The sequence below is a fragment of the Dryobates pubescens genome, chromosome 6 (assembly GCF_014839835.1).
Source record: "Dryobates pubescens isolate bDryPub1 chromosome 6, bDryPub1.pri, whole genome shotgun sequence".
In the NCBI taxonomy this organism is placed as follows: Eukaryota; Metazoa; Chordata; class Aves; order Piciformes; family Picidae; genus Dryobates; species Dryobates pubescens.
The window spans coordinates 6627291-6640272 of record NC_071617.1 but is presented as its reverse complement, the minus strand read 5'-3'; positions in this window follow the sequence as shown (position 1 = coordinate 6640272).

Below are 12982 nucleotides of genomic sequence, written 5' to 3'. Positions count from 1 at the left end.
AACATAGACGTGGGGGTCACTATGCTCCCCCTTGTCACTGTCAAAGGACTGGACCTTGCCATGTCTCTTTCATTTCACAGAGCTGTTCCTGTGGATGCAGGAGCCACTAGCAGGCTTTGCTCCAGGTGTTCTCCCCTATTAAGCTGGTCTTAATCTCTGCTCTCACAGTCTTGAGCCAAATAGGCAGCTGCAGACTGGAAGAAAGGAAGTGGTTACTCCAGTGCCTATGGGAAAGGCATTGATGTTGCAAAAGAGCTTATCAACAAGTTCTATATGTACAAAATTCATGGAGCAGGTCCCTCCCCAGGGGCTGGCAAAAGCAAGTTCCCACTTCTGCTGCTTCTGAGACTGACTCTGTGCAGAGACTTCTGCTGATGCAGTAATGGTCTGCAGTGTGGCACCTTTTAGGAAATGTCTGTATTGATAAAACCCTTAGTGGAGGCAGAGCTTGCAAGAGCACAGACAGACATTCATTTTACAAATGCCATTGTCATCATTGACTGCTTTCTTATTTTGATTCCACCTTTCAGGACCAGTATAAGACACAGGGGGTGGAGAGATGTTTCTGCTTTAATAACTGGAAAGATTGCAAAGGGGCAGCTGCCCTGACAGTGCTGACTGCTGTGTATCTGCTGCTGGTTTCTAGGCTATCATAAGCTCATAAGTAATACTAGAATGTGAGTATTAGGAAAAGGCAGGAAGGAATGAGCTGCCTTCCCTCAAGTTTGGGATAATTCTTGCTGCTTTTAAGTAATTTTTTCCTCCCACAGTACAATTTTCCAGGGGCACTGGAAAAAAATAATTGAATATTAAAATATGCAACACTGCATTTTCCCTGGAGCAGTGCTGGACATGACCCTTCCCTTTACAGATAAGAAGCCTGGCCAAACCTACCCCTTATGGCACAATGACCTGGAACCTGAGGGTTCCAGACCAATCATGGGCTGTATAGAATCATGGAATCACAGAATTGTTAGGGTTGTAAGGCACGTCAAGGGTCATCCAGTTCCAACTCCCCACTTGACATGGGCAGGGACTCCTCACACAAGATTAGGTTGCTCAGAGCCACATCCAGCCTGGCCTTAAAAACCTCCAGGGATAAGGCTTCTACCACCTCCCTGGGCAACCTGCTCCAGTGTCTCACCACCCTCATGGGGAAGAATTTCTTCCTAACATCCAATCTGAATCTACCCATTTCTAGTTTTATTCCATTCCCCCTAGTCCTATCATTACCTGACACCCTAAAAGCCCCTCACCAGCTTTCTTGTAGCCCTCTTCAGATACTGGAAGGCCACAACTTGGTCTCCAGCATGTCCAGATCCTTCTTGTAATGGGAGCTCCAGAACTGGATGCAGTACTCTAGGTGGGGTCTCACCAGAGTGGTGTGGAGGGGCAGAATCACCTCCCTTGATCTGCTGGCCACACTTCTCTTGAAGCAGCCCAGGATGTACGTGGACTCCTGACACAGGAGCTGCCTGCCCTCCCTGCTGTGCCTGCCAGGCTGCCATGATAACAAGAAACATTGCTGCCTTCTATTCATACAGCAGCTTAGATGAGGACATGTGTGTCCCCACACACAGATGGTGTGAAATATTTTATGGACTAGGAGAGATTTGCTGAGTAGCAGCAGAACAGAGGCTGTTCTTACTTAGCTCAAGTTGTTCTTAGCAGTAGGCACTTCGATGCCCAGTGGTTTTAATTGCAGGAAACGGAGACCTCAGTCTCCAAGAGGATATATGGCAGCCAGGTTCAGTTCAGGGGAAATAGACTCCAGTGGCACAGACACAGGAGTTGTGTACCTAAGGTATTGTGGGGCTCTGGCCATTTGATTCTTTTGCATGTAAAAACATGCCAGACAGTGCTATGTCATGTCCTAGGGGCTGCTAGAAACACATCTGTGGAAGCTCTGCCCCCAGCAGAGCCATGAGGGTTTGATTCTGCCTTCTCAAAGTCCTATGGCATCAGGGTCAGACCATAGGAGATTTAGTACTTTCCCTGGTGGTATCTCAAAATTATTTTCAGACAGATAGCTGACCAGTCACATTTTTAGCATCTTAGTTTGGAGATACAGGACTTCCTCAATGCAAAGAAATATGTCTGCAGGCAAATTTGGGTAGAGCACTTTTTCCTATGTCATTTCAAGCTATGAAGCTCAGCCTCTGTAGAGAGTTTTTTGAGGTTTCTATGTGGAACTCATGCCCAGTTGTTCTCCAGGTGAAGATGTGGGCTCCTCAGCTATGGCATATGAAAGTTAGGCCCCACAGCACTGAGCCTAATCTGCTGTCCACAACTACCTGAAGGGAGGTTGCAGCCAGGTGGGGGTTGGTCTCTTCTCCCAGGTAACCAGCCCCAGAACAAGAGGACACAGTCTCAAGCTGCACCAGGGGAAGTTTAGGCTGGATGTTAGGAAGAAGTTCTTCATAGAAAGAGTGACTGGCCATTGGAATGTGCTGCCCAGGGATGTGGTGGTGTCACCATCACTAGAGGTGTTTAGGAAGAGACTGGATGGGGTGCTTGGTGCCATGGTTTAGTTGATTAGATGGTGTTGGATGATAGGTTGGACTTGATGATCTCAAAGGTCTCTTCCAACCTGGTTAATTCTATTCCATTCCATTCCATTCCATTCCATTCCATTCCATTCCATTCCATTCTACTCTACTCTACTCTACTCTAGTCTATGCCTCTGCCATTTTACCTTCAGCTTATGCTGGTTCAAGATCAGTTTGCTCTCCTTTCATATACTGAATCTCTGCCCTTGGGGCCCTTTGGGAACATGTTCCTCAGTAGTCTGTCTGAACACCTGCATCTGCAAACCTGCCCTCTTGCACAAAACATAATTCATGTGAGACAGCGAAGAAAAAGTCCAGAGAAGGTTTTCTGCTCCATATTGAGACAGGACCCCCTCCCCCTTGCAGCTGAAGAACTGAGTAAAAATGAACATTTTTTTAGCTTTTCTGTTAGATTGAGAGATCAAAAGAATGGCTAATTGATAAAACCTGAGTGGGTCTAATTGACTTCAGCCCTAGAGTTATTGACTGTTCTGCACCTGTTTTGGAAAGCCACTTCAGGGCTTGATCCAAAGCTCTCTATTTACTTTAGTTTTCATCAGGACTCACAATCCCAAATGAAACAGAGCATTTCTTGCTGGTTTTGGTGAATTCATTGCAGGGCCTTGGCCCTTTGATAGTCTTTTAAGTCCTTCCTGAAACTTCGTAATGAAGTTAATGTAAAGCATTGTGGAGTACATCTTAGTGTTAGCAGGACACTAAAGAACACACTGTAGGCATATGTGGAACATGGGTATCTCACACTGCAAGAGTGCTTTGAAGTAAACAAAAATCCAAGTATTTTAAATGCCCATTTTACTAATTTTTTTCATTTAGGTTTTTGGTTGTTGTTTGTTGGTTGTTGTTTTTTTTCACTCAGTGGGAGAAAAGCAGCTGAATTAGATCCTCAGCTTCAGAAGTGTTCAGTTTTCACCAATCAGATCATTTCATCAGCCCTTCGATTATTTTAATATTTCTAGCCTTGTAAAGCAGAAACTGTTTTGGTCTTAGGATGATTTCATAGGATGTACTGACAGCCTGAGAGCTTTCAACAACCATTTGCCCCCTTAACCTCATTCTGCATGATGTGTCTCTGTCTTATTTAACCTGTAGATTCTGTAGTACTTGGAGAGAGGCTTTAGAGTCCAGCCTCACAAGAAGTATCTGGTTGATTTTAGGGAAGCCTTTGCTTTTTTTTCTTACTACCACCAACTTTCCTCTCCTCCTTGTTCTGGGTATAACAGGACATCTGGAGCATTCCCAGGTAGCAGTCTGCCTTGTGGAAAGGGTCCTCCCCTCCTGCTGTAGCACATCACGGTCCCACTCAGTCTCAAGGTTCCTATTTCCTGCTGAATCCCAGCTACAGGGACAACAGCTTCTGTCTGAGGCAGATAATCTTCATACCACTGAAAGTCATTGAAAATCCCACACTCTAATTGTGCCAAACCTCTGCATCTATGGGTCTTCTCTTCTCTTCTCTCCTCTTCTCTTCTCTCCTCTTTTCTCTTCTCTTCTCTTCTCTTCTCTTCTCTTCTCTTCTCTTCTCTTCTCTTCTCTTCTCTTCTCTTCTCTTCTCTTCTCTTCTCTTCTCTTCTCTTCTCTTCTCTTCTCTTCTCTTCTCTTCTCTTCTCTTCTCTTCTCTCACTTTCTCATTTTCCCTTCTTCTTTATCCCCTTCTTTCTTCTTTTCCTTTTTCCCTTTCCTTTCTCTTTTTTTTTTATTTTTCATTTTTGTCTTTTTCTTTTCCTTCTCCTTCTTCTCCTTTTTTTTCTTTTCTTTTTCCTTTGTTTTTCTTTTTTCTTTTTCCTTTTCTCTTTTGCTTTTTCTATTATTCTCCTTTTCCTTTTCCTTTTTCTTTTTTCCCTTTTTCTTTCTCTTTTTCTATTTACTTTTCTTTTTCTTTATATTTTTATTTTTCTATTTACTTTTATTTTTTTCTTTCTTTTTCTTTTTCTTTCTTTTTCTCTTTTTTCTTTTTTTTTTTATCTTCCCTTTTCTTTCCTTTTTGCTCTTTTTATCTTTTTATTTTTCTGTTATTTTCCTTTTCCTTCTCCTTTCTCTTTCTTTCTCTTTCTCTTTCTTTCTCTTTCTCTTTCTCTTTCCCTTTCTTTTGTTCTTTTTCTCTTTCTTTTCCCTTTTTTCTTTTCCTGTTTTTTTTTCTTTTCCTTTTTATTTTTTCTTCTCTTTTTCTTTCTCTATTTCTTTCCCTGTTTCTTTTCCTTCTCTCTTTTTTTTCTTTTTACCATCACTGCAGTATTTTAATACTTCTGTGCACTCACAGAAAAATGTCATGCTCTGGTCTTTAAGATTTTGTGAGAACTGACAGATTTGGTCAAGGGTGAGATTTTGCAAATGCTGTTAAAAACACAGCTTTTCATGTGGCAACATGTTCTTTTATACTGGAACACATCCTAAATTTTCACACATGTGCAGGAAGTGAAATCACACCTTTTTATGGCAGAAACAGCTTAGCACAGTGAAAAGACAGCTTTTGCCTATAAAATGCCTTTAGTTTTTTGTAGAAACCAGTGAATTACTTGAGGCAAAACCACAAAGTGTTTCATCAGCAACACAATGGTTTTTAATGCAGCTCTGCCTTGAAAAGTGCTTGAGGAAGATGAAGATCAGGGGATGACACCAGTGGGTCTATCAGTCTTGCAGCCCAAACATGCTGCGCAAGGTTTGAGTGCTTTTTAAAAAGGCTCTAAATTTAATGGTGTCTTCTAAGTCTTCCTTTTCCCTCCTTCCCCATCTTCAAAGTCAACTATTTCCTCTGCTTTGATCCAAAAATTTCATCCCATGCTATTTTTAAATCTCCCTGCCCCCACCACGCTGAATCCCATCCCCGTTTCCCTCCACATGTGGCTGCCCAGCCAGTCTGGCTGCCTCTCCCTACCACCAAGGGAAGCCAAGGACCATGCAGACTGAGATAGTACTGCAGCTCTCTGACTTGCTTTAGCAATATCTGTGTGTCCTGGCTTAAAGATACCTCAGTGTGTGTCCTAGCCAGCAGGAGCATTTGATACCTGTGCCAATGTAATTCAGTGTGAAGAAGCACTGTAGTATCTAAAGCCAAGGGCCAAGGCAATTACTTTTAGCTGGGATAGCCATTCTGTAGATCTCACTGCTGGATCCACAACTCTGAAAAATATTTCTAAGTTTGCTTCTTCATGGGACAGGCAGTGATGTGGGTTGACATGAGTTGCTCTGCTCTCTTCTTCCAAGCTACACCATTCTGGCTTAGGGAGATGGAGTTGTTCAGCCTGGAGAAGGGAAGGCTCCAGGGACAACTTATAGCTGCCCTCCAATACCTGAAAGAAACCTACAGGAAGGCTGGAGAGGGACTTTTCATGAGTGTCTAGCAATGGAACAAGAGGGAATGGTTTCAAGTGGAGAGAGAATAGGCTTAGACTAGATCTTAGGAAGAAATTCTTCAGTACAAGGGTGGTGAGACTCTGGAATCGTTTGCCCAGAGATGCTGTGGATTCTCCCTCCCTGGGGATGTTCAAGGCCAGGTTAGATGAGGCCTTGAGAAATCAAGTCTAGTTGAGAGGTGTCCCTGCCATTGGCAGGGAGCTTGGAGTAGTGGGTCCCTTCCAACCTAAGCCATTCTATGATTCTCAAATGTAATTTCCCCTTTCTCTGCCTCCTCTTTAACGTTTGTATGTGCATCACTTCCATTGAGGCTACAAAGAATCCTGCAGGTTTGGAGGAAACTTACCACTGACCCTCATGGAGGAACTCTCCTCCAGAAGCATTCAGCATGTGGGTGCTTGGCAGGAGTCAAGGAGAGTCATTCCTAGAGGAATTTAATTTTCTGAGCTGTCACTGAGGACCCAAACCCTGGCACAGGAGCACTGAGAGGAGAAGCATAAATTGCAGGAGTTGAAATGCAAAAGTAAACCAGTAAGTAGCAAGCAAAGTGCATGCTCTGTCCTGCATATAGAATAGAATAGAATAGAATAGAATAGAATAGAATAGAATAGAATAGAATAGAATAGAATAGAATAAACCAGGTTGGAAGAGACCTTCAAGATCACCATGTCCAACTTATCATCTAACATCTAATCAACTAAACCATGGCACCAAGCGCCCCATCCAGTCTCTTCCTAAACACCTCCAGTGATGGTGACTCCACCACCTCCCTGGGCAGCACATTCCAATGGCCAGTCACTCTTTCTATGAAGAACTTCTTCCTAACATCCAGCCTAAACCTCCCCTGCTGCAGTTTGAGACTGTGTCCTCTTGTTCTGGTGCTGGTTGCCTGGGAGAAGAGACCAGTCCTCACCCGTCTACAACCTGCCTTTAGGTAGTTGTAGACAGCAATAAGGTCTCCCCTGAGCCTCCTCTTCTCCAGGCTAAGCAACTCCAGCTCCCTCAGCCTCTCCTCATAGGGCTTGTGTTCCAAACCCCTCCCCAGCTTTGTTGCCCTTCTCAGGACACGTTCCAGCAACTCAGTATCTTTCCTAAACTGAGAGGCCCAGAACTGGACACAGTACTCAAGATGTGGCCTAACCAGTGCTGAGTACAGGGGCAGAATGCTCTCCCTGCTCCTGCTGGTCACACTGTTCCTGATATAGTCCAGGATGCCATTGGCCTTCTTGGCCACCTGGGAACACTGCTGGCTCATGCTCAGCCTACTATTGACCAGTACCCCCAGGTCCCTTTGCAGGTTCATCCATGGGTGTGGGAAAGGGGACAAGTGAAAAAAGCATTTGTACAAGTTTCTGGGCAGGTTACGTGCACTGGAGCCAACCTGCCTGCTTTTTGAAGGGGAGGTTTTAAACCTGCCTGTAAGTCCAATAGCCAACATTCTAACCACACACATCCCACACCTACATTTTTCTGTTCTGCTGCTTTCATGTTGGTCAAATAAAAAGCATCAGCACCACATCTACTTGTTTGCATTGAGGACCAATATGTTTTCTTTGCACTTTAAATACTGTTTAGAGCTCTCTTTATGAGCTTCAATTAGGAGTTTGCTATGGAGGGCTTATTAGAGCAGTTTTATTGGTACTTTAACACATTTTCTTTGTTAAAAGCTAGTTTAGAAGCTAGTTTAAGAAGCTTGTAAATGGGAGCCACAGTGAGCTGTCTGTTCCACTGACAAACACATATCCACAGGCCTCCCAGAGGGTTCCTCAAGTCACCAGTTCCACCTCTGCATATGCATTTGTGGTGACCTCCAGCACAAAGGAAAGGGAAGTGAGTGGGAGCATCAGGGAATTAATATCAATCCTGGAATTCTGAGGGGGAAAAAATAATAAAACAAGAGGAAATGTTCCATTTTGAGGTTTATATGACTTAAATTGTGTGAGATATCCAGTCAGTTTGGTCTCCACAAAGACAGACTGGTTCCACCAACAGAAGTGGAGGTCAAGACTGAGAGTGAACAAACTTTTCTGCTACACAAGTTTTCCACCCAGGGTTCAGGCTGCAGAAAGTCACAGCATCAATCCCCTTTCTCTTCTGGGCATGACCTGAGGAAAGCCTTCTTTTTGCTGTCTGTGGAAAGTTCACACTGAGGTGGACGGGGCTGAGCAGATGTCATCCCTGTTTGAGGCACAGTGGAGAGCACCCAAGTGGCCGTGTCTGTCTTCATGCCCCATGCATGTCTGCTTGCTGCTATAGCAGAAACTGTGTTTGCTGGTTTCTGTTTGCCCTTTCAGTATGGTTCTAGTTTCAAAGGCAACTAGAGGTGAATTGTATCTCCAGAGGATTGGCCTCCAGAATCAGGGAAAGCTGCTGTGGCAGAGGAAGGAGTATGAATGTCTGCCTGAGAGCACTGAACATCTGCCTGAGAGCACTGCCCACCCTGAGAGGCACAATCAGCCCCTTTCAGGTGGCAGGCCAATTTAAACTAATTCATGTTTTATACTCTTCCTTTCATGCTGTAGCTCTTTATGAACATGGCTGCCTCAGCCCACCGGATTCCTGCAGCTCTCCCGCTCCCACAGCCAGAATTGCCGCTGCCGCCGGACTCCCAGCTGGGCAGTGCCCTGCCAAACACCTGCAGCTTCCACGTCAGCACAGCTGCCACCCTCAGGCCCGATAGGTGCCACCAGTCCCCACATCTGCCTTTCTGCAAACTCCTGCAAAGACCATGCCTGTGAGGGTCCCACAACAGAAGCCCTGGCTGTGGCTGCTGAAGAGAGGTTGGGAGTAGGTGGAAAGTATCTCCAGATCCCTCTGGGAGTGCTACAGAGTGTCTGAACAAGTCTGTTTCATTAGCCTCATTTTATTTTCCTAGGAAAAGTATGCAAGTAAATATTTTCTCCAGGGTTTTTTCTTTTCTTTTATTTTAGTTTCTTTTTTTTTTTCTCCCCCCTCCTCTTTTTCTTGGCTCCTTTCCCCCCCACCCCTGCCCCCCACCCCCCCCAAAACCTACAGTACATCACTCACAGTGACTTAAATAGTGAAAACTGTCTACAGTTTATCTAAGGATCAAACAGCTGTTGTCTTCACAGGCCTTTTTTATTAATATGAATTAATGTTTTCCAACTTATTTCCTACATTGCTGCTGGGAAGAATAACCCTTCCCAGAAGCGTCCCTTGGCAGATAGCAAAATGATTTGAGTAGCAGATATATGACCTCATTTTTTTCTGGCCAGATTACAAATTGGGTATTGGCTAAAAGTGGCTGAATACAATAAGTATTTTAATCTTGCAGTGATTTCATGTGCCTAAATGCTTCAGCTGCCTCCACTTTCCAAGCTATGAGCTGCATCCTTAAGCACTTAAACTGTCTCTAACTGCAGAGGATACCACGGTCCAGACCTACTGTAATGGAAGAGGGAGTGGGTTGTTTCCATTTGTGTGTCACTGCAGAGGTCTCTGAGCATTAACTGCTTGCCTGACCAACATTTCTTAGATGAAGTGCTTTGGAAATATCAATGTTTGAGCTTGACATTCACAGAAATAGGTTGCTTTTGACATAGCTGGACTGCTCCTTCCCTGCAGCTGGATCCTGCACAGTGGGTCTGGAGGTAAAGGCCTAAAAGAGCTGCCTTAGAAATGTTCCAACATTACTTTCCAGGATTAATGTCTACTGCTTTAAAGAGCTTTATGGACAGTCAGGCCCTCTAAAAGATTGCTGTTGAGCCTGGGAGCGTTCCTGGATTTATTCATATGAGCTTTATAATCTAGATGTGTGTCACAGAGCCTTTTACCACTTGCTGCAGGTGCTCTAGGAACTCTTGTTGGTCCTGCCTGGTTATGGCAGTGACATGTGAACCAGCACATCCCCACATCTCACCATTCCTGAAACAATAGTTGTGCATGTCCCTTCCACTGAGAGCTAAAGGTCTCTGTGATCTGGGCCCAAGGGAGTGATGGATGGATGTCAGACACGCAGCAGACAGAAGAGAAACTGTTGACTCTCAACTCCAATTATTTCTCCTTTTGGAGAAGGTTTAGAATTAATTGTCAAGTGCCTTTACTCAGTGTAAATATGCTGTTGGCTATAAGGAGCTTTTCCATGTAAATATTGTGTTCCTTAATAGTTCCTTGCTTTTCCAGTGCTTCTTTCTAGCCAAGTCAGGAATGGTAAACAACTAGAATCCCAGTCTCCTCTGCTTCTCAAACTGCTTTCCAGTATAACATTTGGAAATCCTGGAGCAGATAGTTAATTTGGCTTCGTTAGTGTTCTGTCTGGCAGAAAGGGACCTGGGGCTTCTAATGGACAAGCAACTAAATATGAGCCAGCAGTGTGCCCAGGTGGCCAAGAAAGCCAACAGCATCCTGGATTGAATTAGAAATGCTGTGTCCAGCAGGAGGAGGGAGGTGATTGTCCCCTTGTACTCAGCTCTGCTGAGGCCACACCTCAAGTAGTGTGTCCAGTTTTGGGCAGCTCAATACAAGAGAGATGTGGAGGTGCTGGAGCCAGTGCAGAGGAGGGCAAGGGAGCTGGGGAAGGGCCTGGAGAATAAATCTAATGAGGAGTGACTGCGGGAGCTGGGGCTGTTTAGTTTGGCAAACAGGAGGCTGAGAGGAGATCTCATTGCTCTCTACAACTACCTGAAAGGATGTTGTGGAGAGGCTGGGGATGGTCTCTTCTCACAGGTAATTCGTGATAGAACAAGAGGGAATGGCCTCAAGCTGTGACTGGGTAGGTTTAGACTGGACATTAGGAAAAAAATTTTCAGGGCAAGAGTGGTCAGGTCTTGGAATGTGCTGCCCAGGGAGGTGGTGGAGTCCCCAAGCCTGGATGTGTTTAGAGGTGTTTTGAATGTGGTGCTTGGGGATATGGTTTAGGAGTGAACCTTGCAGAGCAGGGTTCTAGGTTGGACTTGTTGATCCTGAGGGTGTTTTCCAACCTGAATGTTTCTGTGGTTCTGTGATAAGTAGTGTATATCAAATAATAAGTTGATGAGAAAACTGTCAGCGATCTCTTGGAACCTGGGACTGTATCTCCATTCTGTCAAACTGTACAGAAAGGACTGAATGTGGTCATAAAATATTGTGAAGATTGCCTTCTTCCTTCTGAAAAATGTCTGAACTGGGAGGATCTTGCTCAGATTTATCAGGCACTGCTGAAACAACGACAAGGGGCAATGGGTGAGTCATAGGAAGTTCCATGGAAACATGGGGAAAAATTTTTTCCCTGTGAAGGTGACAGAACATTGGAACAGGCTGCCCAGAGGAGCTGTGGAGTATCCCTCCCTGGAAATGTTCAAACCCCACCCAGATGCATTCCTGTGTGATCTGGTCTAGGTGATCCTGCTCTGGCAGGGAAGTTGGACTGGATGAGCTTTTGAGGTCCCTTCCAGCCCTTAATATTCTGTGATTCTGTGAAAAACAGGGGGCACTGGCACTTATGGCAGGTCTGTTACTTCTGTGAAGTGAGACCAGGGTGGACATGATGCACATCATGCACATTGTGGTGGAGTCACCATCACTGGAGGTGTTTAGGAAGAAACTGGATGGGGTGCTTGGTGCCATGGTTTAGTTGATTAAATAGTGTTGGATGATAGGTTGACTTGATGATCTCAAAGGTCTTTTCCAACCTGGTTAATTCTATTCTGTTCTATTCTATTCTATTCTATTCTATTCTATTCTATTCTATTCTATTCTATTCACATCCTGACCAGCACCATGCTGTAATAATTTCAGCTGAAGTGACTTACTTAAATCTGTACCAATTTTGCATCTCAATTCCTGTTTCTTCCCTTGCATTTCATGTCATTCTCACTGTTTTCCTGTGTGCCTCCTTGATTATTTCCTTCCTTCAAGAGGGCTTTTCTGCACGCAGGTGACAGGAGCAGCCAAATGAAACAATATAGGTCTTGATATTGGAATCATAGAATCAATAAGGTTGGAAAAGACCTCAAAGATCATCAAGTCCAACCTGTCACCACAGACCTCATGACTAAACCACGGCACCAAGTGCCACATCCAATCCCCTCTTGAACACCTCCAGGGACGGTGACTCCACCACCTCCCTGGGCAGCCCATTCCAATGGCTAACAACTCTCTCAGTGAAGAACTTTCTCCTCACCTCACAGAATCACACAGAATTACAGAATCACCAAGGTTGGAAGAGACCTCAACAATCATTAAGTCCAACCTGTCACCACAGACCTCATGACTAAACCACGGCACCAAGTGCCACATCCAATCCCCTCTTGAACACCTCCAGGGACGGTGACTCCACCACCTCCCTGGGCAGCACATTCCAACGGCTAACGACTCTTTCAGTGAACAACTTTCTCCTCACCTCAAGCCTAAACTTCCCCTGGCACAGCTTGAGACTGTGTCCTCTTGCTCTGGCACTGGTATTAGAGTGATCCTCACCAAACTGATTTCTTGGCACCGCAAGCCTCCTTTAGGCCTTGGCACGGAGCTGCAGCCCGGCGTGCAGGTTTTCCTCCGTGTCTTTAATCAGGTTTCAAGACACTCTAAAAACACACCAAAACCCATAAAAATTCCTTTTGTCTCCAACACATACCTTAGCAGTCAGGGATGTACCCCCAAATCATTTCCTCAGGAAAACTTAATGAAGCCAATGAAAAGGGAGCTTCTTTCAAGTGGCTCCAAAGCGGCTCGTGTCAGGGCCTTTTTGTCATGCTTCATTTTTGCCTTTGGGGAAATTTACTTCAGTTATTAAAAACAAAACAAAACAAAACAAAAATCCCTAAAAATTCTCAGCTGAAAAGTTGGCTTCTGGATTTTTTGTTTTTTCTCCTGCGAAGCTAACTCACCTGATTTGTCAGAACAGCTCGAAAATGAAGTGCTAACTGGTGGGTTTTATTGAAAGGAAACCAAGTGGAACAACATATGTATTTTCTTAGGAAACTCAAAAGCTCACAGTCCTGTGGCGTTCCTTGGGGTGAATTCTTTGTTATGAATTACAACCTGCTTACTGATGAGTTGTTAATAAAAAGTAGACCTGCTGGGCCATTATTTTTTTCCACACAGTGTACCCAGTTTAGGGTGGG